This window comes from Rhinoderma darwinii, chromosome 5 (genome assembly GCF_050947455.1).
Source record: "Rhinoderma darwinii isolate aRhiDar2 chromosome 5, aRhiDar2.hap1, whole genome shotgun sequence".
Lineage (NCBI taxonomy): Eukaryota > Metazoa > Chordata > Amphibia > Anura > Rhinodermatidae > Rhinoderma > Rhinoderma darwinii.
The window spans coordinates 264,136,801-264,155,891 of record NC_134691.1 but is presented as its reverse complement, the minus strand read 5'-3'; the positions used below and the strand labels follow the sequence as shown (position 1 = coordinate 264,155,891).

The 19,091-nt window shown below is 43.8% G+C and overlaps 1 long non-coding RNA gene across 1 annotated transcript; it reads right to left on the bottom strand.

Annotated features, from left to right (window-relative positions):
- Positions 1 to 468: 468 nt before the first annotated feature.
- Positions 469 to 18,768, bottom strand: LOC142652899 (uncharacterized). The gene is made up of 3 exons (XR_012847976.1): positions 18,690 to 18,768; positions 16,312 to 16,443; positions 469 to 671 (listed from the first exon to the last, which is right to left on the bottom strand). It is a non-coding gene; the product is annotated as an uncharacterized LOC142652899 (long non-coding RNA).
- Between the last annotated feature and the right edge of the window lie 323 nt (positions 18,769 to 19,091).

Below are 19,091 nucleotides of genomic sequence, written 5' to 3'. Positions count from 1 at the left end.
AACATGTTATCTTTATTGTTCGGGTCATTATGATTGCGGCAATACCATATACTGTATGTGTATTTTAAGTTGCTTTTTTTAAAAACTTTTACAAAGTAAGGCTGTGTTCACATCAGCGTTAGGTTCTGTTGATGGGTTACGTCAGACCTTTCCATCGGAAGAACCCATCAACGGAAAGGCAAATGGAAACCATAGCTTCCATTTGTATTACCATTGATTTCAATGGTAATGCTTCCGTTGGTAACGGTTTCCGTTTGTGTCCGTTCCGTAAGGTTTCCGTTTTTTGACGGTATCAATAGCGCAGTCAACTGCACCGTGAAATTAATGGTTACCATTGAAATCAACGCTATGGTTTAGGTTTGCCTTTCCGTTCATGGGTTCCTTCAACGGAAAGGTCTGATGGAACCCATAAACTGAAAGCAAACGCTGATGTGAACAGGCCCTAAGACAGCCATTTGACAATCCAGCTTCAGTTTATTTTTCCTCAATTTTCCCAGGCATGTTATTTGTATGGAGGCAAAAAATGCTCATATACAGTATATATATACACGACAGCTAAGTATGCCAGTTAATTATTCAGTAGATTATGCAACCACAGAAATCCAAGGTTGAGTGCCAAGTCAGAACATGAACTAGGTCCCCAAGATGTGTATGCAGTCATTGGCAGGCATCTAAAAGAAAATAAAGACATTTTAATCTGGATGCTACTTTTCAGTTACTGGTCAAAATATATAAAAATGACAATAATAAGAACCGTGTTAAAGCAATTTTAATGTCAAGTTGTTATTACAGGCCATTTAGAAAATCACTAAAGTACACAATAAGAAAGGCTCATGAATTTAGAAAAACTATATTATTGTGACATGCCATCCTGCTGACAAGTTGCTAAAACGAGGAAAATTCTTGCCAATCACTTGCCACAGCTTAAGAAGGAAACCTGAACACAGCAAAATAGCCTTCATTGAGAATTTGGTTCCCATGGGAATTCCGAGAAATATCAATATTTTAGAATGGATGAGCTGTCAAGACCTATTATATGTAATACACTGTGACAGCGAAAAATTTCAACTATTTTTTCGGTTGAGATATTTTCATGGATAGAAAACATTGAAATGCTAAAATGACAGCGCTCCTGTAGACAGTTATGGACATCTCCTCAATAGTATTTGCCAAGTAAGGATCAGAGTTAGGTGAATTTTAGCCTGTATATTATTAGAAGTTTTCACTTGTGACAGAAGAAGCAAACATATGCAGGACAAAGATACAGTAGATATGATATTCAGGATGATAGATAGATAGATAGATAGATAGATAGATAGATAGATAGATAGATAGATAGATAGATAGATAGATAGATAGATGTTCTTGAATTTAACCCCCTACTGCCGCAGCCAGTTTTGGCCTTTCTGACAACGCCCCGTTTTCAAATCTGACATGTTTAACTTCAAGTGGGAATAATTATTTAATGCTTTTACTTATCCAAGCAATTCTGAGATTGTTTTCTCATGACACATTGTACTTTAGGTTAGTGGTAAATTTTTTGGAGATACTGTACATATTGGGGCAGATTTATTAATATCTTTGCACCTAAGTTCCGGTGTCTAATGCTCCTATTTCCATGGCGCATATATTGTTGGCAAAACGTATTAATGCGTGTGCCAGAAAGAACCTTGATTTGCGACGCGCTCGATACGTCGGATCACATACTTAGAAGGAAAGGAGTGGCATTCTGCTCTGGGGACATATGCATAAACTGTGCAGAGTACATCAGGGCCTTGATCACCACCTCTTGGAAGTCCAGAAATGTGTCTCTCGGGCCTGCACAATGATGTAGCGCATATGCATTGCACAGTTCCAACTGTATGATATCCAGCCTTTTGTACCACTCCCTAGATTTCCACATGACGCTATTAGACTTCAGCCTTCAGCAGTTGATCTCAGATATCAACCACTCCCATGTACTTAATATAGTCCAGGATGCAGTGTGGCTTGGGGGCTTCTGTACTGGTACAGAGGTCCTGCTATGGCCTTGTATTGTGCTCAATATAAGAACATCCCTCTTGTCCTTGTACTTGGTACACAATAGGTTGTCACTACATAATGCCCTTCTCTCGTCACTTCAGAGTGTTTGCACAAGCAGCGACCCAGGTAAACTCTGATTTATTTTCTAACAGCGCCGCATGCAGCAGTACTTCTGAAACCAAGGTAGGTAATTGCTGTAGAAATTATTCCTGTAGGGGGAGTAACCCTGGCACAGCAGTGGGTGCACCATATCTCACACAATTTTCACTCATGTGTTCTGGCACAGCTTATACAATATTCAAACCTCGTCATATTACTTGTCCGGTACTGACAGAATTGAAGCCTCCCTTTAAAATGAACCAGGGGCTTATCAGTAGAAATGCACTTCTCGGTTGTGTTAGCCTGGGAAAACTTGGGAATGAAATGACACTAGTGGACGAAGAGGATGATAGGAGGAAAGGTCAGATGCAGTGTTAGATACAAGAAAGGTGTACGCCTCCATGTCAGAAAAGTCTATGGGCCATTTTACCGACTGGCGTACAAGTTCTGCACAAAAAATTACTGCCGTACAAATTGTACTAGAAAGTTATTGGCATACAAACAGTACTAACAAATTACTGGCAAACAAATTGTAGTAAAAAATCACTAGAGTGCAAATTGTGATAAACAAATACTAGTGTAAAAATGCTAATACTAATTGTACTGAAGAAGTACTGGCGTCAACACTGGTACAGAAAAAAATATACTGGTGTACAATTTGTACTAAAAAAGTAACAGTCGTATAAACTGTAGTAAAATATTTCTGGTGTAAAGGATCTGCCAGGCACAACTTCTGTGTATACGCCCATAGGTAATCAGTCTGCACCTGAGTCTATGTCTCTGAGACTGACTCCAGCTTCCACCACTCAGGATGGCAGGCTTAGGAGTGGGAGAGCCTATAGCAGCCTGGCCAGACGGAGCTAGCTCCCGCCCTCTGTCTATTTATACCTGCCTTTCCTGTTCCTCCTTTGCTTGTGATTCTTCTCGTGTAGTTTCCTGGCCCAGCTACAGCTTCTGACTATTTGATCCTGCTCCATACTGACCCTGGCTTTCTGACTACTCTCCTGCTCTGCGTTTGGTACCTCGTGCACTCCTGGTTTGACTCGGCTCGTTCACCACTCTTGTTGCTCACGGTGTTGCCGTGGGCAACTGCCCCATTTCCCTTTGCTTTGTGTTCCCTTGTCTGTTTGTCTCTTGCACTTACTGAGCGTAGGGACCGCCGCCCAGTTGTACCCCGTCGCCTAGGTCGGGTCGTTGCAAGTAGGCAGGGACAGAGTGGTGGGTAGATTAGGGCTCACTTGTCCGTTTTCCTACCCCCGTCATTACATCTGGTGTATACATTTTGGACTAAAACATTACTGGCTTACAAATTGCACCAAAAATGAAAGAGTAATGTTTTCATGTTGGGATCGCACACGCATGTGCAATCTCTGATACAGTGCTAGAATAACGATAAAAAGTACTTAAAGGGGTTGTCTGATGCCAGAAAATGTACCTACTTGTATAGCAATTGTAAAATGCAGACACTGACTAATTTACTTTTTTTTTTTTTTGTATTTCAAATTTTTATTTTCAACAAAGATATTAGGGATACAGAAGGAAGAAAGGGCGACATGGGTACATATGTTTCAGCCATATCATAACATAACAACACTTTATTCAACAATTTTGTATGTATTTATTCAACTACTGTTGTTACTGTAACATAGCCCGTACATCTATCTAGTGTTATTGTGGCAAGATTTGCACTTAAACTTAACGCCTCTATGCGGCAGTTTCCAAAACCCCATCTCCACCCATCAGAATTTAGTCCTTATGTTTAGGAAATCACCGAAAAAGAGTAAAATACGAAGGAAAGAGAAAAACAGAAAAAGATAAAAGATCAAGGGGAAGTCTGGGAGACCTCTCTCCCCACTCTCCCCTCCCCCCCCGCAGCCCCCCAGGGAGCCAGGTAATCTAAGCACTCCCAGCGTCACCACCAGGCCGCTCGCCTATAACTCTTTTGTACCTGTCCGATCCACAAAAATCGAACCAGTAAAACCAAGTTTTCCGGAATTGACTCGCATGTTATGGAGAAGAATGAAGCAGATCCTCCATTCTCCGGATGTCGTTTACACGCTCCAACCACTGTCTAATCGAAGGGGGCTCAGAGGACCGCCAGTTTGCCGGAATACATGCCTTTAATAAATGCCTCACCAACAACTTCTTATAAGTCCCAATAGCAATGTCATGGTGGTGTAGCAAAATCCACGCCGGGTCATCCGCCATTGTGAATCCCGTAATTACAAATATGATATCTTGAACCCCTGACCAAAAGGGCCTAAGGCTTTCACAGCTCCAAAATATATGTAGAACCGTACCTTCTTCCCTCCCACATCTCCAACAGAGACAGGATAACTCGGGGAACATTTTGTGAAGCACATGTGGGACTCTGTACCAGCGGGATAGTATTTTATAGTTCGTTCCCTGATACGCATTACTGATAGAAGCTTTATGTGAAAGGAGCATGACCTTCTCTTTCTGTTCTTGCGTTAAGGAGATCTGAAGATCTCGCTCCCATTTTGCTATAAACGGTGGCGTAAAATCCTCCGCTGGAGCGATTAATAGACCATAGATATTGGACAATGCTCGTTTCACATGTCCCTTCTGTGAGCAGAGCACTTCAAACTGGGTCAGTGGGCGATTATATGTATCCGGGGTAGGCAAATGTGTTAAATGATGAGTCAGCTGTAGTGTCTGCCACTGGGATGCTATCGGCAACCCCTCAGGTCGAGAAAGTTCCTCCTCGCATAGCCACGTATTATCCCTATAGAAATTGCCAACCCTAAAATGTCCCTGCTGAAGCCAGGTCCTAAATGTCCGATCCGTTAATCCTGGCCCAAACTCTGGTGTACCCAGGACCGGTGTGAGCAGTGAAGGTGTCGACGAAATACCCTCCCGGCTCTGCATAGTCCTAAACACCTGAAGGGTTGGATACACAGTAGGGTGATCCCCCAAGGATCTCCAATGAACCATAGGTATCCAGGGCAAACATTTCAATGGAAGATCTGTAAAGCCCTGCTCCACTGCTATCCAATCCATAAATGATTCATGACGGCACCAGTCAACTACCCTAGTCAAGTGAATGGCATGATAATACTGCTCCACATCAGGCAACCCAATCCCCCCACGTCGCTTTGCCAGGACCAGAATTCTCCTCTGAAGTCTCGGGTGTTTATTGGCCCATACAAAGGAGGTAATGTAGTGATACACAGTTTTAAAAAAGGACGAAGGTAATTTAATTGGCAACGCTTGCCGGTAACTGGATGCCCAAATATTTGATCGAGTCGCGTGTCCACCTAAAGGGAAAACTAGCACGTAAGGAGTTCTCTGAGTCTTGCGGAACATTCAACGTCATCGCCTCCGACTTCTGGAAGTTAATTTTCAAATTGGATAATGAGCCATATTCCCTGAACTCCTGCATTAGATTGGGCATAGCAATGTGGGGAGAAGTCACAAAAAACAGCAGATCATCTGCATATGCAGCTACTTTAAAAACTTTACCTTTTAAAGTTAAGCCACTCACGTTAACATTACTTCTAATTTTACACAAAAAAGGTTCCAGGGCCAAAGCAAAGAGCAGGGGCGAAAGAGGACACCCCTGTCTCGTGCCATTATGAAACATAAACGGCGAAGAATAAGTACCATTCACTCTCACAGAAGCCGAAGGCGACGAGTACAGAGCCCCAACCCAGGAGCGCATGTTAGGTCACAAGCCCACATGTTCCAGAGTTCCAAGTAAAAATGGCCACCCGACCCGATCAAAAGCCTTCTCCGCATCTGTTGATAAGATAACAACGGGATTTTTCTGTGTATTGGCCCAGTGGACGAGATTGAGAGCGTTAGTCGTGTTATCTCTTGCTTCCCGAGATGGAATGAAGCCTGTTTGTTCTTTGTGAATCAGAGTGGTCATCACTGGGGCTAGCCGATTTGCCAATATCTTAGAAAATAGTTTTAGGTCTACGTTAAGCAGAGATATCGGCCTATAACTCGCACATGAGGATGGGTCCTTGCCATCTTTTGGGATAACCACTATGGTAGCCCTCAATGAATCTGAAGGGACTGAGCTGCCTGATGATACCGCGTTAAGAGCCCCCAGGAAGCCATCCGCCAACTGGTCCAAGAACAATTTATAGTAACCAATCGTCAGTCCGTCAGGGCCCGGAGCCTTCCCTTTCTTAGTGTCTTGCATCGCCCTTGTTAGTTCGTCTAGAGTTATTGGGTGATCTAGTGCAGTGCAAGCCTCTTCAGGCAGTTGTGGGAGACCCGAGGAGGATATATACTCCTGTACGGCTTCCCTAGTGGTAGGAGAATGTGGTGTTAGTTGGTAGTGTCAGGGATCATTACTATGTATATTGTCTGAAAAATATTATCCTCACACATATGTATATACATTTCAGTTCTTTGTGTAATATACTGATATATATAACAAGTTCTTTGTTCATGTCGGACACACCTATGGAAGACACCGCCCCCTGGAATGCAAAGAGGAGTGTGCAGAAGAATGTATAGGAAAAGTTGGGGAGCTAATAGAATTTAAGGAAGTCCCACATCTATAGGGAGGGGCATGTGTCTTCTCTGTGTGTGTTTCTTTGTTCTGAATAAAGTGCAGTTCCTCCTGGCTGACATTGAAGCTGTACCTCAGACATTTGTGTGGTGTACTTCTCTCCAGGCATGCCTTCAGCTTTCAATTTACAGAGGTGGTTATTCGGTGTGAAATACGGACCTGACATTTGGTGCCGAAACCCGGATCTCACTCGAGGAAAAATCAAAATCCGGACAGTTGACAATCACAGGGTGAAACAGAGGACTCAAAGTTGCCCACTGAAGGAATTTGATCACCTCCGCAATAACACGGTAAGCGAATTGATTTTATAAATCTTCGTCTTATCTGTGTTAGTGGGCAGTCTTGTAGCGATCTGTAGAACCCTTTTGTTGATTTCCTGGACTATCTCAGGCGACAGAGGTGATATTTTCCGCTGTGAGGTAAAAAACCTGTGAGACCTTAGTCGCGCCCGACTAACCATCCTCTGGGTAATTAGGGACTAGATAGAAAATACGCGGACACAATATATATATGTGTGATAAGTCGTGGATAGTATTATAACCTGTCTTATACAGGGGCACGCGGGCATAAGTACATGTGTGATAAGTCGTGGATAGGCACGCGGGCATAAGTACATGTGTGGTGAGACGCGGGCACGCGGGGTGCAATGATGCACTGATAAGACGTGTGATAAGACGTGAGACAAAAACACTGATAAGTCGTGTGATAAGGCATATGCGGGGTGTATAAACTGAAAAAATTAAAATAAAAAAATAAAACTGTTAAGTCGTGTATTAAATTGTAAGTAATATAGTGGCCAGACAAGAGAGTTGTAGACCGAAAATTGTTATATAAGTTACGTGTATAATATAGACTGTTAGAATGGATGGTTTACGGTCCATATTCAAATCATCAGTATCACCCGATCCTATTCATGATTTGGTGAAGTGAATGGAAGTTAAGAATAAGAAAGGTATTGTATGTTATATGTATTAGAAAACACAGGACCAGCCGACGCCCGGTAATGGCTTCCGTACCTCATGTTGAGTGTGTCCTCATTGTTGGGGGGAACCCCCCCCCCCCTCACAGCTGCGCACTGTGTTTCCAATGGGAGAGGCTGCCCCCCCCCCCTGCCCCTGATGTGGCCACGCCCGGCCCAACCAAATCAGTATGAAATAATCACCTTGTTAATTTTGTCATTTGTAGTGTTTTTTCTATTTACAGAAGTTCCAGTCTAGTTCACTGATGAAGCAACACGTCATCATAATATAGAGATGGTGGCCGACAGATTGTACGGTTACAAATTATATGTTTGATGTTTTGAACGTAGATAATTCCTATACAATGGTGTGATGAATGATTGCAGATACGTATGTTGTTTTGCCGACATTGAAAGTGTTAAGATTGTGAGACTAGAAGTTGTGAGAAATGAGTGTGTGACCCCCCTCCCTCTCCCCTGTAGTGTGCTGTGTTTGGGAGGAGGAGGGGGGCTGACTGGGTGCAGTCTGCAGGGCTGATGGGACAAAGGGATTTCAATATGCACTGCTGAGATATATATATATCAGTAATGTCTACAGACCTAAATAAATTTCTTCTCTTTTGCGCATGCGCTGTTGTTTATAAAAGTTACGATATTTATGTGTTCTGATGTGATCAGATTTCATGTGTTTTGATGTTAATTCAGATGTATTAAACTTTAGATACTGTGAGACACAGGGTTTTGAAAATGTATGTGCCCCCACCGTTCCCTATTTATATATACAGTTTATTGGTTTGCAGTAATTAATGTTATCAGAGATAATATTTTTTTTGTTTTATTGAATAACTAACTACAATTGTTTTGTTTTTGATTTCACACATGAGTTATGTCATTGTAAAGATCAAATGTATTTTCGTTAGGAAAAAGTCATTTTTGTTTCAGGCTGTTGTACATTACAGGGGGTTAAATTAGTGTTATGTTGAGATGTAGTTTTGAACTCTGCTACATTACTTTCGCAGAGTCCACAAAGGGGGGAAGGGTGAAGGAACTGATCAGGTACAATTTTGGTTTGATCAGGTACAATTTTGGTTTGTTTTGAGTTAATTAATTTGGTTTCAGAAGATCTAAAAATGTGTAAGAGACCCCAATGAGTAATCCAGATTAAATGTGTATGAGAGTAACCTACATTTTGAGGTTTGTGTAGATGGTTGTGTAAGAGACCATCCCCCTCCAGCAAATTTACACAGGAGGCAGAGATGATGTCACTCAAACGAGTCTTTATGGATTTAGATGAGGGAGAAGGCAAAACAAAAATTGTCTGGACATTGTTAATTTGATGTAAAGTTTTTAGGAATGTTTTCTTTTTATTTGTTTTTGTATTAAGCAAGTATTTGCAGAACCTGATAAAAGTGAGATTCTCAAAGTGCTCGTGATTATCAGATGAGTGTGGAGAAGTGTATAACATTTGGTTTTATTTTAGAGAATGAAGACGCCACCCCTTTGAGATGTTCTATCTATATGTGACATGAGTTTTTAATGTAAATTTGTAATAAAGAGATATTTTATTATACAATATGTGCAAGACAGGATACGATGCACCAGGTAAATTACCCAGAAACCACTCTCACCTTCTTGTTCATCTCAAGGAGCGGAGCTGGAGGTGCTCGCTGAGGCTTGTAACCTGGCAGAAGGTAAGACGGCCGACATTTACACTGACTCTAGGTACGCTTTTGGCATCGCCCACAATTATGGGCCCATTGGTAGTAGGAACTTTATTGGCTCATCGGGTAAGCCAATTTAGAGAGCGAGAGAAGACAGACCTGACAACAAGAGTATGTGCGGCCAGGTGTCAGTAAATTGGCTTGTCCCTGAATACAATAATGTCACCACTAGGTTTGTAGCAGCCGGCATTATGTGCGCACGGCATGACATAGGTAAAACATAAAAGGTACCTGTGAAAAGTGCAGCCCGGCCAGATTACCTGTCCCAGCGACTGCAGAACATACAACTACCCGAGGTAGAAGTGTATGACAAAGTGCTCATGTGTGTAGACCTGTTCTCAGGAGAATCAGTTTGTAAGTTTTAGTTACTGACCAGTGTGAACGTTTCATGTAAAGATGCTATTTGTTAATGTTTTTCTTCAAATTAATTATTTGATTAAGATCTAATTGGTATGTCCCAGGTTTTACAGCTGTCGCTGCTAAATTCTGTTAGAGCTGTTTGATTTGCCTAAAGAACAGTCCTGGCAGACCGGTGCCAACCTTATCATACCCGCCTCCCACGAAGAGAACCGATCTTGAGAGGCCTTCCCAGGTAGAACGAACCAGATTAGAGTAAGAAAAATTGGTTTGAGACACTTGTCAGATAAACATGTGGAATCTGTGTATGTTTCTGTGAAGTGGAGATGTTCTAGGCAATCAGCTGAGATCAAGGTACAAATCCTGCTGAAAGGGTATCACTAAGTGCAAATGAAATGTACCCAATAAGTTACACATCTTCTAGGTGCCCTGTCCATTGGAACAGAGAAGTTTTTCCTTTTTTATATATATATATATATATATATAAAGGTGTTTGATGTTATTTAAGGGCCTGACATTATTGTATGTACTTAGAACAACGTTTATAGCGTATGCGGATGATGTTATCACCAGATTAGTATTTATTTTAACAATTGCAAGAGTTGGGGGTCCCCAGCAAGTGCCAGTAAATATGAACTAAAAGACTTTTAACACGATGAACTCCATCACTGAGATGCGGCAGGCACAGCCTGAGCCAGTACAACGCGTTTATCATGAACTGACGGCAATGTCACAATTCTAAGCGGCCGCCCAGACAAGTAACTTGCCAGAGGAAGAGTACAGATGCGGAGGGTTTGATAGTCACAGTACAGCTCCACTAATCCGCCTACGTGGGATCTCACCCCAGGCTCACAACATGAGGTGCTATGTACAGCCTGATGACGTAAACCAAAGGAGACGGTGTCGGACAGATGAGAAGGACCAAACCAAGTCCTGATGACATCAGCAAAGTAAAGACCAAAGACCTGAGTGAATCCGTCAGCAGGATCAAGTGTTTTGATAATTAAGTGACCAGGAGGGGGTAATAATAACTCCCCCACTGGACACCAACGTAGTCTGACTCCACAATTGTGTGGGTTACCCTGAGGGTGACAGTCAGTGAAGAGCAGAAGACAGGAAAAGAAGAAGATGATGGTGTACAGGACTGGCAATGAACTGATGGGACCCGAGACCTGAGGGTGATAGCATGAGATTGGTGATAGCATTATGTTATTAGCTGAGGCCCTATTGTTTATAATGTCTGAGGTTTATAATTATAATGTGTGTAAATATGCCACGGTGCTGCAAATTACAATCTGAGGAGTTTTATGTGAAGGTGTGAGGTGAAGGTCACTGTGCTGCCCATGACCTGTCATATCTGCAGGGGTAAAGTCCCATTAGGACAGTAAGTGATAGTGCGACAATTATTACTGTTAATAAAAATGTAGACCGGATTAATATATATATATTACAACCAGCAGTGGTTTGTAGATTATATCAAGACAACCATCCTGTATCCAGAGGAGAATAGGGACAGTTAGGACCACTCCGACACCTTGGAAGTCCAGGTACAAAGGGGGGTTACTCATCAGGAGTAGCTCGTCTCAAGTTGGTGAAGAAATCCAAAACCCCTACCCGCCTGGTTCGAGTGGTCAGTGGTAGGTTGCTAGGCAAGACTCAGGGATAGAATAATATTTTTAAGGGGGACTGTCAGGGATCATTACTATGTATATTGTCTGAAAAATATTATCCTCACACATATGTATATACATTTCAGTTCTTTGTGTAATATACTGATATATATAACAAGTTCTTTGTTCATGTCGGACACACCTATGGAAGACACCGCCCCCTGGAATGCAAAGAGGAGTGTGCAGAAGAATGTATAGGAAAAGTTACAGCTGGGGAGCTAATAGAATTTAAGGAAGTCCCACATCTATAGGGAGGGGCATGTGTCTTCTCTGTGTGTGTTTCTTTGTTCTGAATAAAGTGCAGTTCCTCCTGGCTGACATTGAAGCTGTACCTCAGACATTTGTGTGGTGTACTTCTCTCCAGGCATGCCTTCAGCTTTCAATTTACAGAGGTGGTTATTCGGTGTGAAATACGGACCTGACAGTAGAGCGAGGAGTAAAACTCCCTAAATGAACGGGCAATCTCCCTCGGCGATGTGACCTTCACCCCTGCGCTAGACGTAAGATGTGGAACACATGTGGAGGCCCTCTGGGTTCTCAGAGCGTTTGCCAGTATCTTCCCGGGTTTATTTACATACTCATAAAATATTCTCCGGCATCTAACCAATGCGGCTTTAGCCTTAATTTCATAAAGTGATCTTGTCAGGTCCGTATTTCACACCGAATAACCCCCTCTGTAAATTGAAAGCTGAAGGCATGCCTGGAGAGAAGTACACCACACAGATGTTTGGTACAGCTTCCCTCTCTGTCAGGAGGAAGACTGAAAACTTTTTATTCAGAACAAAGAAACACAGAAAGAGACACATGCCTCCTCCCCAGAGATGTGGGAGTGCCCAAGCCCCCACCAGTTTCTCAGACTCACTCTTCTTGCATTCCAGGGGGCGGTGTCTTCCATAGGTGTGTCCGACATGAACAAAGAACTTGTTATATATGTCAGTATATTACACAAAGAACTGAAATGTATATACATATGTGTGAGGATAATATTTTTCAAACAATATACATAGTAATGATCCCTGACAATCTAAGTTCCTCCCGAAGGGTCAGCAAGACATCCTTAGTTTCTGGTGTTTGGCGTTGTTTATGTTTGACCTCTACTTCGCTAATCCTAGTCAACAGGTCGCTCATGTTTGCCATTCTCTCTCTCTTGAGCCGCGCACCCCATTTGATGAAAAAACCTCTTGTATAACATTTATGGGCCTCCCATAGAGTGAACGGATTCGACACTGAACCGGTGTTAGTAGAGAAGTACAGCTCCAGTTCACAGCGAATTTCAGATTGAGCTTCAGGGTGGTGAAGTAAAAACTCATTAAGTTTCCACTGGCCCTGCGACTGAGAAAACGGAGCAAAAGAGAGAGAGAGCGCTATGGGCGAATGCTCTGATAAGGGGGATGAATGAATGTCCGCCCCCCCCCCCCCCACTCTATCAAGATGGAAGTGGCTGATGTAAAAGTAATCTATCCTGGAAAACATATCGTGTGTAGCTGAGTAATATGAATAGTCTCGATTTCCCGGGTACAGAGTCCTCCACACATCCACTAGTTTGTAATCATGAATAATTTTCCTAATGGACCGAAGTTGAGAGTACGGAAAATGAGAGGCACCCCTGGAGACATCTAGATGAGGTTCCAAAGCCACATTAAAATCTCCTCCAACTACGGTCAGGCCTTCCCCAAAAGACTGGAGTTGTTCCAGATAATCAGCAATTGCTGCTGACTGCCCCGTGTTCGGCAAATATAGATTAGCCAACGTGACGACCTGTGAGAATAGAGTGTCTTTGACAAACAAAAATCTACCCTGAGGGTCCGCTTGAGAATCAATGAATGACCAAGGCACATTTTAAGCGATGAGAATACTCACCCCCTGAGATCTAGAGTCCTCTGAGCACCCATGATAGCAGTAAGGAAATCGCTTATTGGAAAGCTTAGGTACCTTATCTTTCCTGAAGTGTATCTCTTGGAGAAACGCTACCTGGGTTCCAAGTCTCCACAGCTCCGTCAAAATCATGGAGCGTTTCTCAGGCGTCCTCAAGCCCCGGACATTATAGGAGATTAATTTCACGTCCGTGTTCATGGTTCCCGAAAGCTGCGAGGAAGGAAGCAAAAGGGAGACTGAGAGGAAAAGAAAGCGGAGAAGAAAAATAGGAAGAGAACTAGGGACAGACAAGTAAATAAAGGGGGTCAGGAAAAACTCTAAGGAAAGTCCTAGGAACCGAGACACCCCAGTGGGAATACCTAAGGTGGGGAGTTAGTAAGGTATCTAAGGAAGTGGAGTCCACCACCCGTGTTATCATTTATAAAAATTACACCATCAGCGATCATCAGCACCCATTCAAGAAAAAATCTACCTGTTGTCTATAAAGTAACTCTGGTAGGTAAGACCAGTACACAACATATAGTAACCGAGGTCTAGGGCTGCCCAGTAGCGACCCGAGGTCAATCTCCCCATAAGAGTCACGTGACTCGCACCATCAACCCCCGCAACTCCATGAGGAATCCGTAACCCTTTGCTTAACCACGTAACATCAGATATAACCCGGATCAGCCCCCGAACCCCACCCCAGTGGATCCCCGAAGATCCCTTACTCATTCAAGGTAGTATGCAAAGTTATCCACAACCTAGAGAATTTGTGTCAACCAGCAATAACTCTCAGCTGACATATCTTAAGCAGTTTAAGGAAACTATTACTCAACTCTACATTGGGACTCATAGTACAGCAATATTCTACCCAACCTGCTAGCAATACGATCATGTAACCACACATCATAATCGGGGAAAAAACCTGGAGTGCCAAACATAAACATGACTCCACACCTGGTCAAGATTCTCACGATGCCATATTATTTTTTCATGGCAGCTGCGGCCTTGCCGGTCTGATGCACTGCGGCCTGGGTCGGAGAGGATCCACAGGGCGGTTCCTTCCGCGTCTAGATGGACGATAGCTCAAGGATGCAGCAATCCAATCCCGAACGGTACTCGGCGGGACTTCCAGCAGGACAAAAAGGGCGGGCAAGTCCTGCGGCGAATGTACAGCAATCACTGAGCCTTGTTTCTTGACGATAAGGTGAAATGGAAACCCCCACATATATGTTGCATCAGCTTCTTTGATTATATCCAGCACTGGTCGCAACACCCGTCTCATGTGCAAGGTACGAGCCGACAGATCAGGCATAATATGAATTTCAGCCCCTCGAAACTTCACCTGACCCATAGTACGCATTTTACGCATTAAGGCTTTTTAGAGTGAAATAATGGATCCGACACACAATGTCCCTAGGTCGATCTGGATCTGCTGACATGGGACCCAACGCTCTATGTACACGATCCAGCTCAATATGGTTGTCCAGAGGGTCTCCCAAAATACCATTAAACAGTTCCACAACCACAGCGCGTATGTTATTTCCTTCCTTATCTTCTGGCAGGCCTCGAATACGTACATTATTGCGCCTATTTTGGTTCTCTAGATCATCGTGGTCCAGCACCATTGCCTGTATTAATGATTGTTGCGAGCGCATTTGGTCTTCCAACCTATCTAATCTGCTGCCATGAGTAGTTGTCTGCTGCTCAATGGCTGAGACCCGAGAGCACATCTGCTCCACCGTGCGGTTCACCTCCTCCAAGCACGTACGCTGCATTTTTTCTATCCTCTCTAGCATATTATCAAAAAAGTTCTGAGATGGGAGATGTTTAAGGGCCTCCGCCAGGTCCAGTCTAGTCAGGAGTGGGGAGACAGGGCCCGGAGACCACGATCCTCCATGAGGGGATCTCTCTGAGCCTGGACTGATAGCTGGGGTAGTCGTCAGGGGCTTGGCTGAAGTGGACGCACCTGATACAGAACTGGAGCGAGCCGAGGTCATCGCTGCCATGTTGGATTCCTCCTGTGTCTGTGAGACGCGTGGCCGCAAGAAACGGGACAGCGAAGATGCCGGTGTGGTCTTATCTGTAGCTTTCAGAGACTTCCCCCGGGGCATACCGCGATGATTCAGGGTGCATGCAGGTTGCTGATATGGTAAATGACACGGGTAAAGTCACGGTCGGCGGGAGCTCCTCAGAATGCGTCCTTCTTCCTCACATGCCGAGACCACGCCCCCACTTACTAATATACTTAATTTTCAAAACTGCACAGATGTCCAGATTTGCATGCCCTGTCGTGGTCCTGGAAGTGGAGCTTTTCCTCTTAGCTGTGACGTATTCACAAAGCCTCAGGATGCAAGGAGCTCCCACCCCACGTCTGTGCGCTCGTGACGTGACGGACTTGGCTTACATAATGAACCGAGCCAGGCAGCCAGCCCCTTCTTTGTGATTGCTGGAAGACAGTATCCCCCTGTCTAGTCTGCAAGCATCCTTCCTTCTCCTGCTGTCCTTATTACCTGTTATCTCCCTTTTCCCCCTTGACTGTTAGCAAGGAGCTATCCTCTCTCAGTGTGAGCCGTCCTTATTACAAGGGGCTACTATCTTCCAGCCATGACAGAAAAACAGTCTGGCTTATCTAACAAACTGAGCCAGGCAGCCAGCCCATTCATCACGTCACCGACACATAGAGAAGAGGAGGGTGCTACTGTGTCGGCGCGTCACAGCTAAGGGGAGGAACTCCACTTCAGGGACCACCACAGGGCATAGAAATCTGGACAACTGTGCAGTTTTGAAAATTAAAGTATATTAAGTGTCTGAATTTTAAATTTGCTAAACAATCAAGAAAATTTTCTGGCGTCGGACAACCCCTTCAAACAATACAAAATTATATTGACACAATAGAAACCCATATGGTCACTACATAATACAAGCACTCATTGAACACAGGCATGAATACATACACACATCCACTACCTAAATGCACTTACGTATTAAAGACACACGGACTATGTACATACGGGCACACACACTACATACATACATACATACATGCATGAACGCACTATTTTAACGACAGCTTCTCACCTCTTTCCTCCTAATGGAATTGGTGCACAGTGAATCGAAGTGCGCTTTGCAGCCCATTGCAAATCCTGTTGTAGCAGCAGTAGGGAAGAGGTGAGGGGCAGGTCACACATGGTAATGTGGACGGGATCTATTCTGAAAATGAAACGGCTTTATGTATTTATTTATTTAAAGATTGTATTAACAGAAAATGAAAACATCAGAAACGTTGTCAGAGTCATCCACTAACATCACTTATTCTTGGCTGTTCCACCACTGATGGTTTCCTGGGTCCCTGTTGCTTCTTTTTTATAACTTGGTCTCATAGTGTATCGTCTATAACATTGTCTGTCACATTACCAAAGCGTGATGTGATATTGTTAACGACGACAGACTTGACCACAAAGCCCCCTGTAGACGGTGCCATGCACAGCCCCCTGCAGATGATGCCACACACAGACCCCTGTAGACGGTGCCACACACAGCCCCCTATAGACGGTACCACATACAGACCCCTGTAGATGGTGCCACACACAGCCCCCTGTAGCTAGTGCCACACACAGCCCCCTGTACATGGTGGCACACACAACCACCCTTAGATAGTACCACACAGAGCCCCCTGTAGATGGTGCCACACACAGACTCCTGTAGACGTTGCTACACACAGCCCCCTGTAGACTGTGCCACACACAGACCCCTGTAGATGGTGCCACACACAGCCCCCTGTAGATAGGGCCACACATAGCACCCTGTAGATGGTGGCACACACAACCACCCTTAGATAGTGCTACACACAGCCCCCTGTAGATGGTGCCACACACAGCCCTCCTAGTGGATGGTGCCACACACAGCCCTCTGTATATGGTGTCATACAAAGCCCCATGTAGATGGTGCCACACACAGCCCCCTTGTAGATTATGCCACACACAGCCCCCCTTGTAGATTATGCCACACACAGCCCCCCTTGTTGATCATGTAGATAGTGCCCCATAGCCCCCCTTGTAGATAGTGGATAGTGCCACACACAACCCCCCTTGTAGATGGTGCCACACAAAGCCCCCTGTAGATGGTTCCACACACAGCCCCAATGTAGATGGTGCCACAAACAGCCCCCTTGTAGATGTTTCGCCACAAGGAGGCATAACAAGAGAGCCATAACTTTTTCATTTTTTTAATTGATTGAGGGGTGTGCAGGCTTATTATACCATTTTTTGGTATATAGAACTTTTTGATCACTTTTTATTAAAAAATTTTGACAGCTAAGGTGTCCAAAAAACAGCGATTTTAGCGGTTGCATTTTTTTTGGGCGTGTTAAATAATGTTATATTGTAATAGTTAGGACTTTTAGGAATGCAGGGATACCAATTTTGTTTATTTTTTACATTACTTTATATGAAAAATGGGAAAAAGGGGATTTTTTTGAACTTTGAATATATATATTTTTTTACTACTAAAAACTTTATTAAACTTTGTTTTGCACATTTCATTAGTTCCCTTGGGGACTTACCCGTGATCGTTAGATTGCTGGTACAATACACCGTAATACTTATGTATTGCAGCATATTGCAATTTTTACAGTGGCTTAAAGAGACTCTGTCACCACATTATAAGTGCCCTATCCCCTACATAAGGAGATGGGCGCTATAATGTAGGTGACAGCAGTGCTTTTTATTTAGAAAAACTATCTATTTTTACCACGTTAGGAGCGATTTTAGCTTAATGCTAATTTGTTTCTTAATGCCCAAGTGGGTGTGTTTTTACTTTAGACCAAGTGGGCATTGTACAGAGGAGTGTATGATGCTGACCAATCAGCCTCATGCACTTCTCTCCATTCATTTAGTCAGCGCATAGTGACACTGCATTATTCAATATGTGCCGTCTTATACTGACATATTAACATTACTGAAGTGTTTAGACAGTGAATAGACATTCCTTCCAGCCAGGACGGGATGTCTATTCACAATCCCTGCACTTCGTTAACGTTTAACATAAAGCTAAAATCGCTCCTAACGTGGTAAAAATAGATTGTTTTTCTAAATAAAAAGCACTGCTGTCATCTACATTACAGCGCCAATCTCATTATGTAGGAGATAGGGCACTTATAATGTGGTGACAGAGTCTCTTTAACAGACGCAGAGTGAAGGCAGACCTGGGGCCTTAATTAGGCCCCTGGGCTACCATGACAGCCATCGGACCCCACCATTGAGCCGTGGGGGAGGGGGGCAATGAGCTGTCGGAGGAGGCCGTCCCCCTCTTCTTAACACCTTAGATGCAGCGGTCGCAATTAACCGCGGCGTTTATGGGGTTAAATGGCCAGGAACAGAGCGATCAATTGTTAATACGATCATTCTTCCCCATACATTCTGCACCTTGTTAGTCTTGTGTTGATGAGTGCACTTTACCTGAAACTGGCATTTTATCATTAAAACAGTGGAGCTGTTTTTTGAACACCCTCCATCAGTGATACGTCATCTTCCTGTCCCAGATTATTTATGACAACTCAACTGGAGACACTAACATATCTACAATCCTACTTGCCCCATTCATTCTATGCCGTAACTTTTGGAGATATATGATTGTGCACATAGTGTAGCACCAAGCACTTTTTGTGCTCCTGCCGTCTGATCTGACAGCGCACCGACTATGCATCAAAGCCAGGGAACACGCTGCTTGGTCCGCATAGCGACTCTATGTCACCACCACAGTCCCGCCACCGTCCAGGGAAGTAGAGCTACTTTTGTGCTTAAGCCGCGCCTACTCTGCTGATAATTGGACATAAAGGGGAGGTGTGTGAATGTCGTGGG